Here is a 25,995-nt window from a genome sequence, read left to right as displayed (position 1 = left end):
AGTAACTCATATTCCGCTTGGGAACCTGCAGCCCAATGGTATCAATGTGGACTTCACAAGCTTCAAAATCTCCCCTCCCCCACCACATCCCAAAACCAGCCCAGCTCCTACCCGCCTCCCTAACCTGTCCTTCCTCCGACCTATGCCCTCCTCCCACCTCAAGCCCCACCCCCATCTCCAACTTACTAACCTCATCCCGCCCCCTTGACCTGTCCGTCCTGCCTGGACTGACCTATCTCCTCCCTACCTCCCCACCTACACTCACCTTTACTGGCTCCATCCCCACCTCTTTGACCGGACTGTCTCCTCTCCACCTATCTTCTCTTCTATCCATCTTCTATCCGCCTCCCTCTCTCTCCCTATTTATTTCAGAACCGCCTTTCCCCTCCCCCATTTCTGAAGAAGGGTCTAGGCCCGAAACGTCAGCCTTCCTGCTCCTCTGATGCTGCTTGGCCTGCTGTGCTCATCCAGCTCTACACCTTGTTATCTCAGATTCTCCAGCATCTGCAGTTCCTGCTCTCCCTTCATCAGATTCTGCATTCTTCACTTTACGAGCTGCACTTTTGCTCAGTCTGTACTCACTTCGTGTGTCTGGGTACTGTTAGTACCAGAATAAGACATAGCTTCTCGATGTAGCATCACAGGTACAACTAAGAGTCACTGCCTCTCGTCCCTCACAAAGATCTGAGTAGAGTGACTTAATCCCCATCACTCTGACCTAAAACGGAAAACAAACGTCAATTGCACAATGGGGGATAGTCAGAATTGCCAATGCTGGAGTCTGAATGAGCACAATGTGTAGCTGGAGTAGCACAGCAGGTTAGGCAGCATCAGAGGAGCAGAAATGTTGACATTTCTGTTCGGACATTTCTTCAGAAAGACAATTAAAGAAAGAAGTCTCTCATTATATGAACAAATAAACAAGCATTGGAGTATGTCCCTATCCAGCAAACAGTCGCAAGGCATTTCTTACTTATTCAATAATGTACTTAGAAGGACGGAAAAAATCTGATAAGTGAATGCACTTCCATTTAAGTTCGGTAGAAAAAGACCCATTTCTCCCCTATCCCGTTTCCTGTGTCCTGTTGAGAGAATACGAGACTGCAAATAGCTAAATCATGCATGTCAGGAGCAGCAATGCAGCTGGACCCCAACTGATCACATCTGGAGAGCTCCCATTATGTTGCTTGAATTTCCTGATGGTGTGGGAAGATTCTGGGATCCTAAGAACAGAAATCAAAATTTCACTTTATTACATCTACCAGGTTGGCATCGATATCTTCAGAGTTTGCAGCAAAGACACAGAATTTGCAAAAAAAAAAAAAAAAAAAAAATGCAATCTACATGCATGGCACAATGTTTGCAACAGGCAGTAACTTAGGACCCAAACTGCATGATGTATACCTGTCGCTCTGTACAAGTGTAGGTCGGGGTATATCGGCAGGGAAACAGCCAAAGAGAGAGCAGCAGCAGTAGGTAATATTCAAAATGGCAAAAACACCAACACATACCCAGGAACAGTGTGGGATTTATGGAAGTGGCCACTATGAAGAATACAGAGAGGATCAGAATGAAGATTACAGAGATGGTAAATGTCAATAGAGAAAACATTAAACCATGTAACAGCGTTTTCGAAGTTTGGAACATTGCCAAACGCGTCTGGATACGCTATCGATCAGTCGAAGGGTTTTCTTGTCTGTGTATGTGCTCAGCCTCTATCCCTTAAACTGTCTGTCTATCTGACTATCTATCTGTCTGTCTATCTAGCTGTCTGTCTCTGTCTCTGTCTGTATCTGTATTACTATACCTCATTACTTGACAGTCCAGGTTTCTGCGTGACTATTTCTCACGCTGGGCGACTTTCCTTTTATCGTTCCATACATTTGTCATCCTGTCCCTCTGTTTTCCTCTCTATCTATGTTGGTTCGTTCGATTATGTTTATTTTATCGAATCAAGCTCTGTTGTACTCAATGATCTTGAACAGTGCCTTGTAAAATAACGAGTATTCTTGCCTCTCAAACACTCTGCGAAAGATCAGTATGTGTCGACATTGTTCCATTAAATTGAGGAATGTGAGCATGGTTGCCATTCAGAAATATTCCTCGGGATCATAATCTGACGGCTGTGATATGGTTAATATTACAACACTGTAGATTTTGGCCAGAGAGGATGTGAAGTGATTTCTGACAAATGTCATTGAAGCCATCAGGAGAGCGGATGATAATCTACCAGTGACAAAGGGATAGAGTCAGCCAGTACTAAGACTGGAAGACACTCTCACTATCTGTGTAGAAACAGTTGAGGGTGATACTCTCTCCAGTATTAGCGTTCACCTGTTCCTTTGACTTTACAATGAGCGATTCAGACTGGCACGGAGAAGGACACAGATAATAAGGCGTTGTGTTTGGAAACCTTTCATCCGCAGAAGATTGGAGTACCAAAACTGACACTATTCACATTATAGACAGGAGAGGCAAAGAAGAATTGAACTGATTGCTTTGATATCAACATTTCATTTGGCTAAGAAGTTGGCGCTCCAATTTTTTTATGATTGTACGAACATGAGATGAGGGTACAGGAGAAGGTCAGTCGACCCTTAAAAGCATACTCCACAATTGATGAAGATAATGTTTGATATGATGTTAACCTCAAATTTACATCACTGCATATTCTTGAAAATCTTTCAAGAGGTCGGATCAAAATTGGTTATCTTCATCCCTAGCGAGTTTTACTTTAGGTTCACAGCCGTCAACATCATGTCATCTTTTCAAATTTCAATTTTGAGACAACATTATTAGAGGATATGTAGACCAAGCCGTCATTTTTGAGATTTGAGAAGTAAGCAAAGGACAAAATGACAGCACGCTCTGATCCAAAGGCCACTTTCACCTAGAAGGGACACCTGTTGCAAATCCATGTGGCCACTGTTCACCTGGATCAACAACAAATTAGTTTGACTCTTGCAGACATCGGGAGGGACAATACTGCCAGTTATCACTGCTTGGTGATCAACACCCTGTTACAACTCACAGGACAACAGTACAGACAATCCAGGCAGACAGGAGCCAGATCAACAATTTCGCTACCTGACCATCAACAACATTACAGAGGAGCAACAATCGCTGACTGAAAGTGAATTTTGTGGAACTCCCCTGTTCAATGTGTAAATATTACGTGAATTGTCACTGGTGAGACCCTCAACCTGGCTCAGTGGCTCAGTGGTTAGCCCTGCTAACTAACAGTGCCTGGGCACCGGTTTCGATTCCACCACAAGGCGAATGTTTGTGTGGAGTTTGCACATGATCCCCGTGTCTGAGTGCGTTTCCTCCCACAGTCGAAAGATGTGCAGGCTAAGTGGATTGCTGAAGTGCCCGTAGTGTTCAGAGATGTGGAGCATATGTAGGTTATAGGGGGATGGGTTGCTGTGGACTTGCTGGGCTGAAGAGATTTTCCACACACTGCAGGGATTCTATGATAAAGGATCTCCGTTTTCTAAGCAACGTTATTCGGATATATTATTAGACACCTCTACAGCAAGTGAATCTAGAAGTGGAATGCATTTGAAACAAACGTAGGGATTCTACCACTGCACATTGCTCCTCAGAATATAAATTGTAACTCACCTGTGTTATTTCTATTCAAGATAATGAGAACAATTAATGTTCATCGCACGTCTATCTTCATGTCCTTTTGACAGGATTGCAAAGCCGAAATAAACAGTCGTTCTCCTCCTGATTAAGCACAAAAGGCCAAAGCAGGAAGCGTCGTGGGAACACTCCTATTCAAAGGCTACACAAAAGCAAAGACCGGGATCACTCAGAAACCACTTAATTTAAATCTCGAGTACAGTATTGCAGTCAGTAACGAAAGTTATCATGTGAGAAAAGCAGCTGAAAAGAAAACTCTTGAAATTGAGATTAAATACACAGTCGTGTAAATGCTTTTTGTTTATGTTTCCATAATGGGGACTTCAATCAAATTGAGATTAATTTCAGTAATAAAGTGGGAACTGAACAAATGGTCAGAATAAAGGAGAAACTGAGACGAGCGAAAGTGAGAGACCAACAAAGGGGGCTAAATTTATCAGGATGGCGAGTCTGATATACAGTAATAAAGGATTAGATATAAATTTAATTTATACGCTGAATCTCTACGTAGTCATACATACATTATCACACACTATATACACACACTCAAAGCACAATCGTGCACGTGCACATTTGCATACATTCACACGTACACATTCGTACACACACACCCCCAGACATACACACACACAAAAACACAACTGCCATGTTGTGATCTCAGCAGATAACCAAGCACACACACACTCATACACACGCAAACAAAGTCTCTTTCGTTGTTGTGTTATTTAGTAAATATTATTTAGCAACAATCCTATTGTGGGAAATTCATGATGTGTGTATTGGTTCTCTGTCTGAGCGCTGAAGAAAATGTTACATTTCCTCTCGTGAGTTTTTCTACAGATTTGGATCTTGTCTGTTTCACTGTGCTCTTGCACAATAATATGTTGCGCTGTCTGAAATACTCAATTGTCTGTTGTCCAAAGTGAGGACTTTGTTTGTAAGGTCCTTGGAAGCAGCAAATCGGTTTTCAACCTCTGGATTAAAATCTTTGCTGTCTTCAGTATAGTATCGAACGAGCCATTTGGGCCATTCCCAGGGCTTTGTCGATACCAGTACATAGTGTATGCATTCAGATCAAACCCGCTGGTTTTACATGTCAGTCTCAGAGACTGTCCGGCAATGCCTGTGTGCCTCCATTTGAGTCAACAATACTTCCGACTGGGCACCTAGCAAAGGAAAGGAAAATTGATTAAATTGCATGAATCCCGATGTTGTAACTCTCCCCTCACATGCCACTACACCCGAACACACAGCCCAGGAAAGATACTTACATAGAAACTGAAAACCACGTTAAAATTTAGTTGAAAGAAGTAATTAGACCTACGCACTGGAGACGAAAGCAAGAAGGAGAGGGAGAATCCTTGGCGACCACATGGTTCCTGAGGCTGTCTTCAATGAGACAGTCTGTCCTCCAGTCAATCATTGAAAAAGCAGTTTTGCAAACTGTTGGATTCCGATCCACACTCACAAAGTTTTATGGATCAGAAGAAGAGGGGGAGTGTTAGAGAACACACGAGATTGGTTGTCTGCCGTGGACGTCTGATGTAAGCACATGGGGATTGACTATGATGGAAATACAGTGGAGGTTCTACCATCCCCATTGGGCTGGCTAGCAGCACCATCTCATTCTGGACGCTGGAGATTGCGTGAATTGACAGTCACTGTCTGATTTTTTTTTTAACATTTCAAAAATATAATTTATTCATATAAGTAACTTTATATGTGTAAACAGTCATTGCAACAGTTCGGTCCTATACGTAGCATATGAAGAAACAAACCAGCATTGGATTCGGACTCTGTCTAGCAAAAAAAATCTCAAGGCATTTTCAAATGATTTCAGGGTTTACATAAATATGTTAGAGGCATAGTGATAATCTGAGAAGTCAATGGACCCCAATTTACCTTCGGTAGAAAAAATACTTTTTTTTTCTAAGTCTCGTTTCCTACAGGCCTATTGCTTCGCCTTTCATGACAACATTATATCCCGCGAACATTGAGGTTGACTGCTAACCACTGACGTCTTAAGCAGAAATTTTTCAAAAGCTTTCTGGAAATTCAAATCTAACAAATACAGTAAATCAACATTATTTGTTCTACTAGTTAGATCCCTCAAAAAAGGACTAGTGGAAATTTGTTAAGTATGATTTTCCTGACAAGAAGTATTTATGTCCAATTCCGTTGAATCTTTACAATCGCTTCGTTATCCTCATCTGTCCATACACGTTAAAAAGAGACTGGGGATCATATTTTGAGAGTATAATTCTCTCTCTATAATCGGAGATAGTTGTCAGGAATTTTATTTGGAATAAACAAAGTAAAAGCCTCTGTGTCTTTTTTTTTCAGTCGTTGTTTAAAGTGATGCAATTTCAACCCCTGCTGGTGGCCTGCATGTATTGCAACTGTGAAAGGCAATACTGCTTGCCTGTCTGTCTGTCTGTCTCACTCTCTCTCTCTTTCTATCTCTATCTATCGATCTCTCTCTATTATTCGACCTCTCTGCTTGACAGTTTATCTTTCCACGTGCCTATTTCTCATGCTGGGTATCTTTCTGTGTCTCGTTCCATGCATTTGTCAGTCTGTCTCTCTGGTTTCCCCTTTTTCCATGTCTGTTGAATCTACTATGTTTGCATCTTCAATTCACTCTCTGTTGCACACAATGACGTTGAATACGGCCTTGTAAAATCTCAGGTGTTCTTGTCTCTCAGAGAGTCTACATTCAGACCAGTATATTTAAGCATTGTTCCATTAAATTTAGCACTATGAGCATGGTTGCGATTCAGAAATATTTCTCGGGATCCTCATCCGACGGCTGTGAGACGGTTCAACTGACAACTCTGTAGGTTTGGTCCAGAGAAAAGAGGAAGTGACTTCTGACAAATGTCGCACTTTCATTGAATTCATCCGTAGAGCGGGTGATAATATATTGGTGTCCAAACTAGCGAGTCACCCAGTACGATGACAGGAAGGCACTCTCTACATCTCTGTAGAAACAGTTGAGGGTGATACTCTAATGACTATTCACCGGTACCTCTGAATTTTCAGTGGCCAACCAGACTGGTTGCCAGAAGGACACTGATAATAAGGCATTGTATTTGGAAGACTTTCAACCACAGAAGACTGGAGTGACAAAACTGACACACTTCAAATTATACAACGGAGAGGCAGAGAATAATTGAACTGATTAATTCGAAATCAGCATTTCATATGGCTGAGAAATTGGCGCCCAAATTGACTGTCATGATGATATGAACGTATAAAGAGGCTACAGGAGAAGGTCAGTCGGCCCTGAAAAGCATTCTCCACCACTGAATAAGATCGTAGCTGATACGATGTTAACCTCAACTCTATATCGCTGCATGTTCTTGAAAATCTTCCATCCCTTTGTTGTCAAGAATCTACTTACATCCGCCTTAAAAATGCTTCAATATTCTGCATTCACTACCTTGACATAAAAGACATTGCAAAAATTCATAGCCTACTGAATTTAAAAAAGTGCCCACATTGCTGACATTAAAGGGTGCTGCCTAATTATTTTTTTAGCTCCAGCTCCTAATTCTTCATTTTCCCATAAAAGGAAGCATTCTTTCCACATGCTTCTGATCAACTCCTCTCAGGGTCTATTTTGTATCCATTCATATGTTCTGAATATATGGTACTAAAGATGATATAGTTCCAGGCTGTGTAGCTTTTCTATCCCTTTATTACTCTTGAGCGTGCTTACAGAACAGTCCCTATGGAAAATAATTCGACAGGTTCAGTTTCCTCTGATGAAGAAATGCTTTGTCGTATCTACCTGATTATCTATTCCACGCCCACGGGGTGGGGGTAATGTTAGGTGGGGACATTTCTCACTGTACTCCGTCAGGTTTACATCATATATCTTGACAGCATGCGGCAGTTGAAGGTTGGCATCTTGGCTCAAAGTTAAGGATATTAACAGAATGTCACAAGAACCTTCCACAAAGCTCACTTATATCCTCACTTACATTATTTTAATGCTGACAGACACAAAGCAATGTTAGTCACATTGATTTCTTAGGAATTCTCGAGTCAGTGAATAAAATTACGCACTTTTTTGTTACATTCATGATGTTCTAACGGGAAAAGCTCCTCGCTTTATATTCCAGGGATGGGCGTGAATTCCAGAACTGTTACTTGTTATAAGCAAGTCAAGAAAATAAGCAACTTTCCCAGCAGTCAGGAGACAGATGGATCCTGTTATACAGTTCAGAATCATTACATTGTGAGAGCTGTCCATTGTGTACAAGCCAACGTTTATCCACAAACTCACACTGAGCAAATACACCCTCTTGACAAACTGTGGGCCCTGATTCTGGTAAATTGGCATGGGAGGAGGGGATAGAGCATGCATCTGAACAAAGAATGACAAAGCACAAAAGAAACATGATAATATCAACAGTAAATTTATGAATATAAGGTGGTTATGTGAATGGAGAGAAGCAAAGACTGCACGCTGTCCTTGTCCGTGAGTTGCTGCTGTCGTCGGTTTGAAAGGTGCTCTGGACTGCTGCACTCCTTCTGATTGAATCCCTGATCAGTTTCGCAGTCATCTGTCCAATCGACGCATCTCCCAATACTTCTGAACTGACATTAGACACGTCATACAAACCTGCAAGTGAACGTTTCTAATTTTCTGTACAGGTTTCTAATCAGCCACTGCAATGGACAGAACAATACACTGCAGCACATACACACACATTGAAAAACAAATGCAAAGCCATCAAAATAACCATGCACAAATGAAGATTGATAGAAATCTTTACACACAGAGACATATTAGCATTTATGAGAGAATGTATGTGGGAGATCCAGGACATTTTCTTTCATTTAGACTGTAAGAGAAGATATAACAGTTGAGCTTCCTACACTGGCCAGTAGTGCAATGCAAAAAGTAGTTCCCCTGTTTATTTCAATGGTGTTGTGCAGTTAATACGACATGAAGACGAAGATAGCATAAACATTGGTTATCTTCAGCGTGAACGCCATCATCCCAATTGCGTTTTAGTTTCGATTCTCAGCCGTCAAAGTCACGTGATCTGTTCAATTTCCATTTGGAGACAACATTACTAGTGGTTTTGTAAAACATGTCTTCATTTTTGAGAGTTTGAAAGTAACATAAGACAAAATGACAGCACCTTCTAAATCAACGGCCACTTCCACCAAGAAGGGCACCTGCAGAAGATGCATGTGGCTACCCTTCACCTGGATCAACAACAGAGAACTTTGACTGTTGGAGACATCGATACGACTGAATATCGCCCGCTTGATGATTAGCTTTCTGATGCAACTCAAAGTGCAACAGTACAGAAACTCTAGCGAGACAGGAGCCAGACTAACAGCTTCGCTACCTGACCATCAACAACATTACAGAGGAGAAACAATCGCTGACTGAAAGTGAATTTTGTGGAGTTCCCATGTTCAATGTGAAAATATTACAAGAATTGTCACCGGTGAGAATCTAAAAGGTACCCAATTTCTAAGCAAAGTTTTCAGAGATGTTATTTGTCACCTCTACAGCAAGTGAATCTAGAACTGGAATCTATTTTAAACAAAGCTAGGTACTGTGCCACTGCACATTGGTAGCTCCTCAGAATCAAAAGTGTAACTGACCTGTGTTAATTCCATTCAGGATAAAAGAGAATTATCATTGTTAATCGCATCTTCATTTTCATTGTCTAATGACAGGAGTGCTAAACACAAATAAACCATTGGTTCTTCTCCTGATTATGGACAGCAGGCCAAAGTGGGAATTGGTGTGTGAACACACCTATTCAAAGACTCGATGAAAGCAAACACTCGGCATCACTTCGGCACGAGTTAATATAAACCTAGAGTACAGTATTGGAGTCAGTCATGAAATTTAACATATGCAAAAAGCAACTGAAAAAAAAACACTTTTCAAATTGAGATTAAATAAACTGTCATGGATCTGACTTTATGGAGCCTCCAGTCAAATTCAGGTTGAATTCAGTAATACAGTGGGAACCGAACAGAAGTTGAGAATGAAGTTGAAACTGAGACTAGCGAAAGTGAGAGACCAACAACAGAGTCTAAATATATCAGGACGGCGAAACTGATATATAGTGCTGTCGGATTAGATATAAACTTCACTGTTGTGCTGAATCTCCATGTAATCATACATACATTATTATACAGCTATAAACATGAAAAGCACACACACACGTGCACTCACGCACGCATTCACACAGACACATTCATACACACACACACACACACACACACACACACAGAGCGAGACAGAGAGAGAGAGAGAGAGAGCCTTGTCCCATGATGTTGTGTTCTAAGAACTTTGTATCTATCCTATTCTATGAGCTGCTGTTGATGATATGTGTGTTGGTTCTCTGAGTGAGCACTGAAGAACATGTTACAATTCCTCTTGTGGGTTTTTGTACAGGTTTGGATCTGATCCGTCTCACTGTGCTCTTGCACAATAATATGTTGCGCTATCTGAAATCCTCAATGGTCTGATATCCAAAGTGAACATATTGTTTGTAACGTCTTTGTAAGCAGCAACTCGCTTTTCAAACTCTGGGTTACAATACTTGGAGGATTCAGTATAGTACCGAACTAGATATTGCAGGCCATTCCCAGGACTTTGTCGGTACCAGTACATATTGTAGATACCGAGATCAAACCCGCTGGTTTTACATGTCAGTCTCAGAGACTGTCTGGCAATGCCCGTCTCTTCCTCCGGTTGAGTCAACAATACTTCCGACTGGGCACCTAGTAAAGAAAAGCAACATTAATTAAATTGCAGGAATTGGATTCTTGTAACTCTCCCCTCCACTGCAACTAGCCTCTACCACAAGCGCCAGGAAAGAAACTGAAAACCACATTAAAATTTAGTTGAAAGAACCAATTAGACCAACGCACTGGAGACGAAAGCAAGAAGGAGAGGGAGAAACTTTGGCGACCACATGCTTCCAGACGCTGTCTTAAATGAGACAGTCTGTTCTCCAGTCACTCGCTGAAAAAGCAGCTCTACCGACTGTTGGATTCTGATCCACACTCGCAGGGTTTTATGAATCAGAAACAGAAGGGGTGGGTTTGAGGTCATAAGAGATTGGCTGACTGCCATTGACCTCTAATGTAAAGACATGGGGATTGACGTCAGATATAAATACATGGGGTGTTTACAATCCCCACCAGGCTGGCTGGCAGCACCATCTCATTCCGGCTGTTGAAGATTGCGTGAATTGACAATCCAAGTCTGTTTTTTTTTCACATTTCAAAAAGATATTTTATTCATAAAAACAACTTTATATGCGTAAACAGTCATTAAAGCAGTTCGGTCCCCTATGTAACACATAAAGAAACAAACCAACATTGGATTCGGACTTTATCTCGCTAACAACTTCAAGGCATTTCTAAATGATTTCAGGGTTTACTTGAATATATTAGAGGCATAGTGAGAAGCCGATAAGTGAATGGGCCCCATTTCCCTTCGGCAGAAAAATACTCATTTTTCCCACTCTCGTTTGCCATAGGTCTGACGATTTGCCTTCCATGAGAAAATTATAACCCGAGAACCCTGATGTTGACTGTTATCCACTGACGTCTTACATAGAAAATTTTCAAAAGCTTTCTGGAAATTCAAATCTAACAAATACAGTGACTCAACATTATCTATTCGACTAGTTAGATCCCTAAAATAAAGCCTCCAATAAATTTGTTAAGCATGATTTTCCTGCCATATAATGGTTATGTCAAATTCCAGTAAAACTTTACAAACGTTTTGTTATGCCCTGTCTTACCAGAGGTACATACACGTTACAAAGGGATTGGGGGTCACATGGAGATAGTTTAATTCAGCAGCAATTCATAGTGATGTGAAGTGAACTGCCCAATAGGATGCTCGAGACTTTCCAACGTTCATTTGTCAAATTGTAGACGGATAGTTCCAGGAATCGAAATATTTTGAGTGTGTGCATTTAAGAGAGTAGGAGAGTACGATGAGGTGAATTACGCACGTCAGGACTGGCACTGCAGCTGGAGCCCATCTGACCACATCTGGAGAGTTCTCATCACTTGAATTTGCTCACATTGTCAGAAGGTTCTTGAATCCGAAGGAAAGAACAGAAATCAAACCTCAATCTGTTACATCCGCCATGTTTATTACAATATCTTCAGAGTTTGCAGCAAGTACACAGGATTGCAAATGCAAAAAAATTGCGATGCAAATGAATTATACACAAGTTACAACAGGCAGTAAGGTAGAAACCAAACAGCATGGATATATACCTGCCACTGTGTGCAAGTGAAGATCGGCGTGTATAGCTGTATGAGTACCTAAGTATTTGTGTGTGTGTGTGTGTGTGTGTGTGTGTGTGTTTGTGTGTGTGTCTTTGTGTCTCTGTCTGTGTATGTTTATTTATGATTTTCTGTGTTTGTGAGTTACTTTTTCTCCATGCATGCCTGATGGTGCAGCAAAATATATCATTCTCTGTTTGTGCATGATTCTGTCTCCACAACGGGCGACAGTTAACAGGAGTTTTATTTAAAATTAAAAAAGTAAAAGCCTCTGTGCCTTTTTTCATCAGTTGGCGTTTAAAGTGATGCAATTGCTCCCCCTACTGGCGGCCGGCATCTATTGCAACTGCGAAAGGCAAAAATCACCCAGGAATCAAGCAAAAGGTGAGCAGCAGCACACAGTACCATCGAATCTGACAGCAACACGAAAACGTACATTGGATCCGTGTGGGGATTTCGGAGATGGTCACTATGAAGAATAGAGAAAGGTTCATCATGGAGATGACAAAAATTGTCAATTTTAACAGAAAATGCGTAAATTCATGGAACAAAATTGTCAAAGAATGCAGTCTTTTCAAACGCTTACGCTTATTCTGTCTGTCATTCGAAGTGTCCTATTTTAATGTGTGAGCACAGCACTTATATATCGAACTGCTTGCCTGTCTGCCTATCTAAACTATCTCTCTCTCTATTATACGACCAACATACTTGCCAGTTTATCTTTCCACGTGCCTATTTATCACGCTGGGTATTTTCCTCTTCCTCCTTCCCTGGATTTGCCAGCCTGTCCCTCTGTTTTCCCTTGCTTCCGTATATGTTCAGTCAACTACGTTTGTATCTTCAACTCACCCTCTGTTGCACACAATGATGTTGAACAGAGCCTTTTAAAATACCGGGTGCTCTTGTCTCTCAGAGACTCTACGTTCAGACCGGTCAATATAAGCATTTTTCCATTAAATTCATCACTATGAGCATGTTTGCGATTCAGAAATATTTCTCGGGGTCCTCATCCGACGGCTGTGAGGCGATTAAACTGACAAGTCTGTAGGTTTTGGCCAGGGAAAAGGGGAAATGACTTCTGACAAATGTAGCACTGTCAATAAAGCCATTCGTACAGCGGATGTTAATATATTGGTGTCCAAGGGAGAGAGTCAGACAGTACCACAACAGCAAGGCATTCTCTCCATCTGTGTAGAAACAGTTGATTGTGATACTCTCTCCACTATTCCCGTTCATCAGTACCTCTGATGTTTCAGTGAAAGATGAGACTGGATCCGAAAAGGACACAGATAATAAGGCATTGTGTTTGGAAGACTTTCATCCGCAGAATATTGGAGTAACTAAACTGACACTCCTCACGTTGTACAGAGGAGAGGGAGAGAATGATTGAACTGATTGTTTTGACATCATCCTTTCATATGACTGAGACGTTGACGCTCTAATTGATAGAGGAGGGTACAGGAGAACGTCAGTCGGCACTTAACAGCATCCTCCACCATTGAATAAGATCACTCCTGATATGATATTAACCTCAAGTCTATATCATTGCGTATTCTTGAAAATCCTTCATCCCCTTGTTGTCAAGAACCTACTTACCTCTGCCTTAAAAATGCTTCAGGATTCTGCATTCACGACCTTAACATAAAAGATATTCAAAAAACTCACAGCCTACTGAATGTAAAAAAAAAATCTCCGCATTGCTGAGACTAATGGGTGCTGCCTAATTTCTAACCTCCAGCTCCTAATTCTTCGCTGTTCCACAAGAGGAAACATTCTTTCCAGATATTCCTGATCAACTCCTCCCAGGGTCTAATATGATTCCATTCATTCGTTCTGAATCTTCGATACTCCAGACAATCCAGGCTGTGTGTCTTTTCAATACCTGTATCAGCCTTGGACATACATAAAGCACAATCCTTATAGAAAATATTTTGACAAGTTCACTTTCCTCTGTTGACGAAATGCTTCTTCGTATCGACATGATTATCTATTCCACAATAATGGGTGGAGTTGGTGTTGGGTGGGGACTATTCCCCATCTACTCTGTCAGGTTTTCATCATACATCTTTAGATCATCTGGACCTTGAAGTTGGGCAACCTGATACAAAGGTAAGGCATAATGGCATAAGATACCTCCACACAGCTCGCTTATATACTCGCTTACATTATTCTGATGCTGACAAACATGAAGCATCTTTGCTACCATTCATTTCTCAGGAAACTTCTCGTCATCGAACAATGTAACACAATTTTGTGTTCCATTCATGTTGTTTTAACGGGAATACTTCTGTGCTTTATATGCCAGGAAAGGATGTGAATTCCTGAACTGTTAATTGTGAAAAGCAAGTCAAGAAATTAAGCGAATATTCCAGCATTCGGGAGATAGATGGATTCAGAATCATTACATTTTGAGATCAGTCCATTGTGTACATTCTGACATGTATCCACAAATTCACACTAAACAAACACACACTCTTGACAAATTGTGGGCCCTGATTCCGGTAACTTGACATGGGACGAGGGAAAAGAGCTGTTCAAAATGACGTGCATCCGAGCAAAGTGCAAAAGGAACATTACAATTACAACGGCGAATTCATGGATATCGGGTGGTTATGCGAATTGAGAAAAGCAAAGACTGCACGCTGTCCCTGTGCGTGAGTTTTCGGTTTGCAAGGTTCAGTGCGCTACTTCTCTCTCTCTGATTGAATCCTTGATTAGATTCAACTTCGTTTAGTGCAGTAACGTACAGAAAGAGGGTGGAATGCTATAGTGTTGAACTGAGGGGAGTGAATCAGGGAAAGTGAAAGGCAATTTTTTTTTGATTAGTTCATTCACTATTATCTGTACAATTGATTCATCTCCAAAACCAACGGCCAGTTGCTTCTGAACTAACATTAAACACGGGAGACAAACCTTCAAGTGAACTTTTCCGATCTTTTATACAGGTTTCTATTCAGTCACTGAGATGGGCAGAAACATATACAGGAGCACATACACACACATTGACAAACAAACGCAAAGATATCAAAACAATTGTGTACAACTAAAGAGTGACAGAGATACGCACAAGCATGCACTTAAGCATTTATTAAAGTATGCATGTGGGAGATCCATGCCATTTTCTTTCGTTTCGTCTGTGGATGACGGTATAACAACTGAATTTCCTACTCTGACCATTTGCACATTACAAAGCGTAGACCCCTCTGTTTATTTCAGTGGTGTTGTGCAGCTAAAATGGCATGAAGGTGGAGGTCGGATAAAAATTGATTACCTTCATCCCAGGCGAATTTTACTTCAGATTCTCAGCCGTCAACGTCATTTGATTTTTTTTCAAATTTCCATTTTGAGAGAACATTATTAGAGGATTTGTAAAACACGCCTTCATTTTTCAGAGTTGGCAAGTTAACAAAGGACAAAATGACAGCACGTTCTGAACCAATGGCCACTTCCCCCTAGACGGACACCTGCAGTAAATGCATCTGCCCACTCTTCATCTGGGTCAACAACAGAGAACTTTCAATGTTGCAGACATCAGAGGAGAGGATACTGCCAATTATCACTGCTTGCTGGTCAGCACGATATTACAACTCAAAGGGCAACAGTATAGATACTCCAGGCAGACAGGAGCCAGAACAACAGCTTCGCTATCTGACCATCAACAACATTACAGAGGAGAAACAATCGGAGACTGAAAGTGAATTTTGTGGAGCATCCCTGTTCAATGTTTAAATATTACGTGAATTGTCACCGGTGAGATTCTAAAGCTGCCACCGTGGGTAGCACTTCTGCCTCACAGCGCCAGGGTCCCGGGTTCATTTCCACGGCCTGGCGACTGTCTGTATGGAGTTTGCACATTCTCCCCGTATCTGCATGGGTTACCTCCGGGTGCTCCGGTTTCCTCCCACAGTCTAAAGTTGTGCAGCCTAGCTGGATTGGCCATGCTAAATTTCCCGTAGTGTTCAGGGTGGTGGAGCTTAGGTGGGTTTTTGGGGGATGGTTTGTTGTGGACTTGCTGGGCTGAAGTGCCTGTTTCCAGAGTGTAGGGATTCTATGATGAAGGATCTCTATTTTCTCAGCAACGTGTTCAGAGATATTATTGGACACCTCAACAGCAAGTAAATCCAGAACTGGAATCTGTTTGAAACAGACGCAGGGATTCTACCACTGCACATTGGTAGCTCCTCAGAATCTAAACTGTTAGTTCCATTCACACAATGAGAGCAATCATTGTTAATCGCATGATCGTCTTCATGTCCTATTGACAGGAGTGCAAAGCCAAAATAAAGAGTGGCTCTGCTCCTGATTATGCACAACAGTCCAAAGCAGGAAGTGAAGTGGGAGCAATCCCATTCAAAGGATAGTCAAAAACAAAGACTAGGGATCACTCAGACAACAATTAATTTAAAACTAAAGTGCAGTATTGCAGTCAGTCACGAAAGTTATCATGTGAAATATCAGCTGAAAAGAACTCTCTTCAAACTGACATTAAATACACTGTCATGTAATTGACTTTTATTGTTTCCATCATGGAGTCTCCAATCAAATTGAGATTAAGTTCAGTAATACAGTGGGAACTGAACAGGTGGTCAGAATGAAGGAGAAACTGAGACTAGAGAAAGAGAGAGAACAACAAAGGGGGCTAAATATATCAGGACGGCGAGACTGATATACGGTAATGAGGGATGGGATATAAATTTAACTGTTACGCTGAATCTCCACGTACTCATACATACATTATCATGCACCTTTATACACACACACAAAACACAAACAACATGCGCACACTCGCATACAATCACACGTGCACACTCATACTCACACACACAAACACACACACACATACAGACACACACAAACCCACAAACACCCAACTGTCATTTTGTGATTTAAGCAGATAAACACGCACACACACACTCACTCTCACACACAAGCGCGCGCACACACACACACACACACACACAAACACAAGTACGCAAACAAAGCCTCGTTCGTTGTTGTGTTATTTAGTAAATAGTATTCAGTAATAACACTATTCTGTGAGCTGCTATTCATGATGTGTGCATTGGTGCCATCAGTGAGCACCGAAGAAAATGCTACATTTCCTCTTGTGGGTTTTTGTACAGGTTTGGATCTTATCTGTCCCATTGTGCTCTTGCACAATAATATGTTGCGCTATCTGAAATCCTCAAAGGTCTGATATCCAAAGTGAACATATTGTTTGTAAGGTCTTTGGAAGCAGTAACTCGATTTTCAAACTCTGGATTAAAATTTTTGTTGTCTTCAGTATAGTACCGAACTAACCATTGCGGACCATTCCCAGGAGTTTGTCTGTACCAGTACATCAAGTCGGAGCCCAGATCAAACCCACTCGTTTTACATGTCAGTCTCAGAGACTGTCCGGCAATGCCTGTCTCTTCCTCCGGTTGAGTCAACAATACTTCTGACTGGGCACCTAGTAAAGCAAAGCAACATTAATTAAAGTGCATGAATCGGGATCTTGAAAATTTCCTCTCCCCTGCCACCACCAACCCTCATGCCACCGCCCCTCCCCCTCCCACCCCCACCCGACTTCGCACTCCCAGGAAAGATATTATGAGAAAAACTGAAAACCACATTAAAATTTAGTTGAAAGAAGCAATTATAACTACGCACTGGAGATGAAAGCAAGATAGAGAGGAAGAAACCTTGGCGACCACATGCTTCCTGACACTGTCTTCAATGAGACAGTCTGCTGTGCTGTCACTCACTGAAAAAGCAGATCTGCAGACTCTTTGACTCTTATCCACACCCACAGGGTTTTACGAATCAGATGAAGAGGGAGTGGGATGGAGAACATTAGGGATTGGCTGTCTGCCATTGACGTCTGATGTAAATAGACGGGGTTTGACTTCTGATATAAATACGTAGGATTTTGGCCATGCTCACTGGACTGGCTAGCAGCACCATTTCATTGCGGACTTTGGCGATTGTGTGAATTGACAGTCGCTGTCTGACCCTATCTAGTAAATAATCTCAAGGCATTTCCGAATGATTTCAGGGTTTACTTAAATATATTAGAGGCATAACGAGAATCCAACAAGTGAATCGACCCCCATTTACCTTCGGCAGAAAAAGACTCTTCTTTTTCTCACTTTCGTTTCCAATAGGTCTATCGATTAGCCTTCCATGACAAAATTATATTTCTAAAACATTGAGGTTGACTGTTACCCATTGATGTTTCATGCAGAAACTTTCCAAACGCTTTCTGGAAATTCAAATCTAACAAAAATAGTGACTCAATATTATCTGTTCTACCAGTTAGATCTCTAAAATAAAACCTTCAGTAAATTTGTAAAGCATGATTTTCCTGCTATAAAATGATTATGTCCAATTCCATTAAATCTTTACAAACGTTTTGTTTTCCTTACCTTTCAAGAGGTACATACACGTTACAAAGGGATTGGGGGTCACAAGGAGATAGTTTAATTCAGCAGCAGTTCAAAGTGATATGAAACGAATTGCCTGACAGGATGCTGCAGACTTTCCAACGATCTTTCGTCAAATTGTAGACGGATAGTTCCAGGAATCAAAATATTTGAGAGTGTACTTAAGAGACTGTAGGGGAGAACAATTAGCTGAATCATGCGTGTCAGGAGTGGCAATGCAGCTGGAGCCCAACTGACCACATATGGAGGGCTCCCATTCTGTTCCTTGAATTTACTGACGTTGTGGGAAGTTTCTGGGATTGTAAGAACAGAACAGAAAACAAATCTTCGATCTATTACATCCACCATGTCTGTATCAACATCTTCAGAGTTTGCAACAAATACACAGAATTTCAAATGCAAATAAATTGCAAAACGCATGAACGGTACAATGGTTACAAGAGACAACAAACAGCATGTTTACATACCTACCAATGTGTGCATGTATAGGTGGGGTATAATGTTTCCTGGATACATGAATATTCTGTCATATATATGTATGTGTGTGAGAGTGTGTCTGAGCGTATGTGTGTGTCTGCATTTTCGTGCAAACTTTCCAGACCTGGACAGGAGCAAATTTCACGTGGATACAGGCTGATTTGGAAACCTGTGTGGGAAACGAAGAAAAGCGATTCACTAAATTTTACTAAATTCCACATTGCTTATTTAGAGACGCACATAAGGCAGTTTCTATCCCTGTATGTGCTGATGCTGTTGTCGTTTTGAAAGTTTCTGTGTTCTGCTGCTCTTCCGCTGATTGAATCCTTGATTAGTCTCACCTTCCTCTTGTGCAGTTACCGACAGAAGAGGGTGGAACTGCATAGCGTTGAATTGAAGGGAGTGAATCAGGGAAAGAGACTTGGAGATTTTTTGGATTAGTTCATATACTATCATCACTGCAATAGCTTAATCTGGCAAAACAGGGGCCAGCTGCTTCTGAACTGACATTAGACACGTGAGATACACCTGCAGGTGAAAGTTTCTGTTCTTTTGTACATTTCCAAACTGACACTGAGATCAACAGGGCAATACACAGCAGAACGTACACAACCATTGAAAAACAAAATGCAAAACTTCAAAACAACTAAGCACAAGTAAAGGCTCATAGAGACCCACAAACCCATGTACAGTAGCATTTACACGAGAATGCACGTCAGCAATCGAGGCCTTTGTTTTTAGGTTCGTGTGTGGGTGGAGGTATGACAACTAACCTTTCTGCTATGATTGGTTACACATTATAGAAAGTAGACCCCCTGTTTATTTCGGTGTTGTTGCGCTGTCGATAGAAAATGAAGATGGTGGTGCGATTAACGTTGACTTTCTTCAACCTGAATGCCGTAAACTGAGTTGAGCTACACTTCAGATTCTCAACTCGAAACGTCATGTGATCTTCTCAAATTTCCAATTTGGAATCGCATTTTTACTGGATTTGTAAAAGATGTCTTTATTTTTGAGAGTTGGGAGACGATCAAAAGAAAAATATGACAACACCTTCAAAACTAACATCCATTCCATCTCGAAAGATACCTGCAGCAGATACATGGCTCCACTCTTCACCGGGCCGTAAACAGAGCTCTTTGAACATTGGAAACATCTTTTGGGACGATTCTGCTGTCTATCACTGCCTGGTGATCAGCACTGTGTCATAACTCAAAAGGGCAATCAGTACAGACACTCTAGGCAGACAAGATCCAGACAGAAACCTTCGCTATCTGAACATTAGCAATATTACAACAATCACGGACTGAAAGTGAATTTTGTTCTGTGTGGAAATATGACTTGAATCATCATTGGTGAGAACCAAAGTGTGTCCATTTTCTAAGCAAGGCATTCAAAGATGGTTTAGACGCCTGTAGAGCAGGTGACACGAGAATTAGCATCTATTTGACCGAGAGGTAGGGCCACTGCCACTGCAAATCAGTTACACTTCAGAATCTCAACTGTAACTCTCCTGGGTTATTTCCATTCAGGGTAATGATGATATTCAATGTTAATCGCACATCTTTCTTCATGTCTTATTGACAGGAGTGCATCTCCAAAATAAACAGTGGCTCTCCTCCTTTTGATGCACAACAGGCCAAAGCAGGAAATGGAGTGGGTATACTCCCATTCACATACGAAACGAAAACAAAGTCCAGGGATCAATTAGACACCACTCCAGATAAACCTGGAGAACAACAGTGCATCTGTAGAGAGTTATGGATGTAAAAATAACTGAAAAGAAAACTCGTTAAATTGAGATTAAATAAACTCTCATGTAACTGATTTTTAGGTCTTTTATGGAGTCTACAATCAAATTGAAGTTGAGTTCAATCACACAGAGGAGACCTAAAAGAAGGACAGAGTGAATGTCCAACTCAAACTAACGATCGTGAGGCTCCAAAAGCGGGGAATTAAAATGCCATAAGAGGGAGATTGACATAAAGTATTGTGTGTGAGTAGAACTGAAAATGTAATCAACACAGTGAGTCTCTACACAATCGTACAAACTTTATCATGCACATACATACACACAAACACACACACACACATACACACAATAACAGCCTGCTGCCATGTTGTGATCTAAGCAGATAAACATTTCTACGTGATCACAACGGTGATGAAAGGATCAATTCAGCATTCCTTCAATCCGATCGAATCGGCATCTTCAGCGGCTCTCATTCTAAAACCCCGCCCCTGTTACATTGCTGTAGTGTTTTTGGATGCACCCAACTCATTCCGTTGTGGTGAAGGTGTGCATCTGAATCTTGGAGAAGGAGAGATGTCTGCCAGCTCACCGTCTACAACTCACAGGACGGCAAATTGCAGAGGGTGTCAATTGGAATGGGTGTGTTCAAGGATAATTCTCTTCTGTGTCTGTGCGCGAGTTTTATTTTCTGAGCAGCTCCGGGAAACAGTTGGTTGACAGTTTGATGAGAGGTCAGTTTGGTTTCCTCTCGCTATGTGTTTAAACACCTGACAGCACATAGTAACTTCCCGAGACTCTGCGAAAACATCACAGATAGATCAATCTATGGTCCAAAGACAGTTTTTTTAAAAGGGTGAGACTGTTTGCAATCACTGTGTCCCTGAAACCACAGTAATACACAGCAGCGTTGGTCAGCTCTAGTCCAGTGATAGTTAAACTTCGAGGTCTGAAGTTCTACAGAGAAACGATCTTTCGCAAAATCTGCTTTATCCTCATTGCTTCTAGTATCTTTCCTCAGTATATAATCGGGCTGCATGCCTGGGAACTGCCGGTACCAGTATATCTAATAATAGCTCCTTGTATTCTCATAGTTACAACTTAGAGTCACTGCCGCTCCCTCTGTCTGAACATCTGAGGAGAGTGACTGAGTGACTGAATCTCCATGACTCAGGTCTGAAAGAGAAAATAGATATCAATTGCACAATGTCAGACTGACATCAATTAAATATATGATTTGATAAAAAGAATGTGAATTCCATTTCCTCCACGAATACCTGTTAGAATTGCGGCCGACACAACCCAAATGCTGAGCAGCCACATTGCCTATATCCTTGGTTTAACGGGGCTGCCGGATACTTGAGGAAACCCATTCTGAAACCCCGCCTTCAGTATACTGCTTATCTGAACGTGGATGTTCCCACTTCAGTGCTTTTTCTCGGTGGTGATGCTGAGATGTTGGCAGGAGGACAGCTGACTCTCAGTGATTTGACGGCCCTCAAGCATAGTTAAAGTCACTGTTCTTAATTTGGAATACTGAGCATTCTGAGGCTACGGCTTTGATTCCAGATAAGCAATTTCACACATTCCCAGCACATTTACTCTCGAGAATCTGTTCGTTTGCTTCCACTTATACCCAATTGACGTCATTTATTGTGATAACAGTGTTATACTTGGGCACTGAAATAGCCCAAGTATACCACCGGCGAGATTTACAGCCCTGACGTGATCCTTGCGGACAGACAAACTGCCCTTTATCAAAATAAATTCCTTCAAATTAAATCTCCCACAGCATAAAACTTAATCTCAACCTTTAGTCAGCAGTATCTCTAATATAACGTTTTCAGATTCCGCTTCATTGCGATCCTCTGTTGCTGTTTCTCTGTTCTTGTGCTCAAGAACATCACGCTTCCATTTTTTGCTTCCTCTTAAATATCTTCAGTTTCTTTCCACTACCTCCCTGGGGTTTTTCTGTTTCATTTAAAACAGGCACCTCATGGAGCTGGACTCAATGTACATTTGAATAATGTCATAGCAGCTGGCTTAGATCCCAGCAAACTGTGTGTGTGTGTGTGTGACTGTCTGTCTGTCTGTCTGTGCATTCTGGTGTGTGTGCTAAAGTGTATGTGGCTGTATCAATGTTTATTTGTGTTTATTGGTTTGCTGCATTTGTACATGTGTGTTGGTGTGTACTCAGGTCCACAGTGTATTGTTCTGCCTGTCTCAGTGTCTCATTGGAAACATGTTTAAAATAATAGAAACTTTCATCTGCAGCGTTGCTTCACGCCTCTAATGTCAATTCAGAAGCAGTTGGACTTGCTTACGGACATATAGTGTCCAGATTGATGATACTGAATGAAATAAGAAACAAGTTTCACAATCACTTCCCCTGCTTCTCTCCTGCCTATTCAAAGCATTACAATGCTACACTCTATTGGATGATGTGCAATCCCACACTAAAGGAAGATGATACTCTCAAAGAGAAACAGAAATTGCTCGGAAAGTTCAGCGGGTCTGGCAGCATCTGTGGAGATAAATGAGTGTTAACATTTTGGGTTGAGAGACCCTTCCACGGAAGTAACATTAAGAAATCATCGACTCTGATTTCTCTCCAAAGACGCTGCCAGGCTTGCTGAGGTTTTCAATCAATTTCTGTTTATGATTCCGATTTACAGCATCCCCTGTTCTTTCAGAAGAAAATATTCATTTTGAACTGCTTCAGATGGAGGACTGCAGCACTACGCGCCATTCAAACTGAAAGCAGATCAACCCATACATAAGTTCAGTGTGAAGCGTTTTCCACTCACATGTCATGGGTGATATTTTAATATTTCTTTTATTCTGTGTTTTTCTTTGCTCACCTCTCAGTCACTCTGAAAATTGCTTCCCTCATCTCCAATGCTACTTTCCAGAAGTCTCAACTTCGTTAGAGTGTATGTTTGCAAAGAATGAGTTTGTGGATCAGGGATATTTTGTGCACACTGAGCAGCTCTCACAACTTTAGTTAGTTCAATCCCCAAAACAGGCTGACGTTTAGATTCTCGTCAACATCGGATGAACTTCAACCGTCATCCGAAAGCTGCAAAATGTCCCTAATTTCTTCTTTTCTTCATAACACTTACCAGACCAGTCATTTACCTTTACCCCTGGACTCTGGAGTATGCAACCATTCCCAATAGCACAACAGTAATGTGAAAAGAGAATTTATGAGGTTATTCGAGGGCTGGAATTCTGCAGACAAATGATAAAGAGTAACGTGCTTTTTGTTTAGCACCCTCCGAATAATTCTTCTGTATATGCACAAGCTAAGTTTGTGGTGGTGGAAGGGGAGAAAGTGACGTTTTGGTCGTGTCCCTACCGTTGATTCCGGTGGTCCATTTTCAATCTCAAATGCATTAGAGGTGTATAATTAATACCTGACATCGCAGAGGCAGAAATGTTGTTTCTCCTTGTGGGAGAGTTTCAGAATAGAAATCGTAATCTCTGGATAAGAAGTCGCAAATTTATGAAAACTGAGGAGGAATTTATTTTCTCAGACAGGAAAGAATCTGTGGAATTATTTACAACTGGTTGTGGGTTGCTATGTATATTCAAGGCTGAGATAGACATTTTTTCAACAATGAGAGAACCAAAGTTTCTGGAGAAAAAGCAGAAATATGCAGTTGACTATTATCAGATCACCCATGATCTCTTTGAACTATGGAACACTCTCCGGGACTCACGATCAAATTACTGGTCAAAAAGTAAAGAAAAACAATGCTTAGAGAAAGTAAAAACATAAATATATTTCAGACTGCCGGTTCTGTGGAGAAAGCATTGGAGAAGATATTATTGAGTAGTAGATGAATCAGTCGGCAGAGACATGCAGATTCGAATGGTTTCCTTTATCAGTTCACACTGGTCTGAATAGCTGAGTCGCTGTCAGTTATGAGCCCATTTCTGCTTAGAGAATCAAGGAAAAAAAACTACATTTCCTCATGTGTGTTTTTGTCCAGGTATCTGATCTGTTTCTCTGTTCCCTTTTACGATAATATGTCGCACTGTCTCACATCCTCAATGTTCTGATATCCAGAGAAGATATTGTTTGATCTGTCTTTGGAGCATTCACTCGTCCTTTAACCTCTGGAATATAATTGTTGCTGTTTTCTCTGCAGTACCAAACTAACAATTTCACATTATTGCCAGGCCGCTGCCTGTGCCAGAACATTGTGTTGCTGTCGAGATCGAACCCATTGGTTTTACAGGTCGTTGTCAAAGATTGTCAGGGTATCCCTCTATCTGCCTCTGGCTGAGTCAATGTCATCTTCGACTGTGCAACTAGGAAAGTAAAACAGCCCTCATTAAACCAGTGTGACTCGGGCTTGTGACCCTCTCCTCGTGGTGGGAATTAACAAAGAAACTGAAATCTCTTAAATCTTGAGGGGCAAGTAATTTGACATGCACACTGGATAAGAAAGCAAGAAGAGGACCGATGGAACTCTGCAGCAACATGTTTCATGAGGCTTTGTTAAATGAGGCAATCTGTCCTCCAGTCACTCATACACAAAACAGTTTGGTGGATTATTGGATTCTGAATCTCCGACGCAAATGTTTATGGATGGGCAGGAGGGAGGGTTGTTTGGAGAACACAAGTCAATGATCGGCTAAAATCGTCGTCTTATGTAAATACACAAAGTTCTGCTCATCCATGGATTACTGGGTAGTTGCACCATCTCATTATCGACGCTGTATGAAAAGATGGAATTGAGAGTTAATGTTTGACACTCAGAGAAAGACTCAGTATCAATGCACACAATTGGTCAGTTCGGCGATAACACAGATGTCAACGTGAGGACGACAGGTGCGTTCATTGTAGTTTCTACAGAGTGAATCAGGTTGGGCATTTGGACCAGATGTTCATGTGTTGTGATAACAGGATGTGTCAGTGTGGGAATCACAGAGATGATCGGTTAATGGATTCCAGTGGCAGTTTTATTGGAATTGCAGAGCAGATCCGTGTGGCAATTACAGGGTCAATCAGTTGTGGGGAACAGAGATATTCAGTGTGGATGTTACAGACATTGCCCATGTTTGGATTGCGGACTTGTCAGCTTGGGATGACAGAATTGGTTAAAGTTGGGATTTTGGAGGGAGTCAGCGTAGGTATTACAATGATAAACGGCATGGAGATTACAGTGCTCGTTAGAGAGGAGATTTCAGAGAGGGTCGGTGTGGAGATTACAGAGGTGGCCAGTAGTGGAGTACCAAAGGCGCCGGTGAAAGGATTAAAAAATGGTCGGTTTTGGCAGAGAAATGCAAGCATATTCCCCGGAATCCTCAGATAACGTCTTTGAGACGGTGAGACTAACAATTCGGTAGGTTTTTGCCAGAGAAAATGTACAGCACTTTAGGGCAAATGTGGCA

At 41.4% G+C, this 25,995-nt stretch overlaps 1 pseudogene; it reads right to left on the bottom strand.

The window, feature by feature from the left end:
• Positions 1-17,072: 17,072 nt before the first annotated feature.
• On the bottom strand, positions 17,073-21,915 carry LOC125487461 (annotated as a pseudogene).
• Positions 21,916-25,995: the final 4,080 nt, after the last annotated feature.

This window comes from Rhincodon typus, chromosome 42 (genome assembly GCF_021869965.1).
Source record: "Rhincodon typus isolate 14 chromosome 42, sRhiTyp1.1, whole genome shotgun sequence".
NCBI lineage: Eukaryota > Metazoa > Chordata > Chondrichthyes > Orectolobiformes > Rhincodontidae > Rhincodon > Rhincodon typus.
Note: the sequence above shows the minus strand (reverse complement) of the source record. Positions and strands in the feature narration are given on the sequence as shown.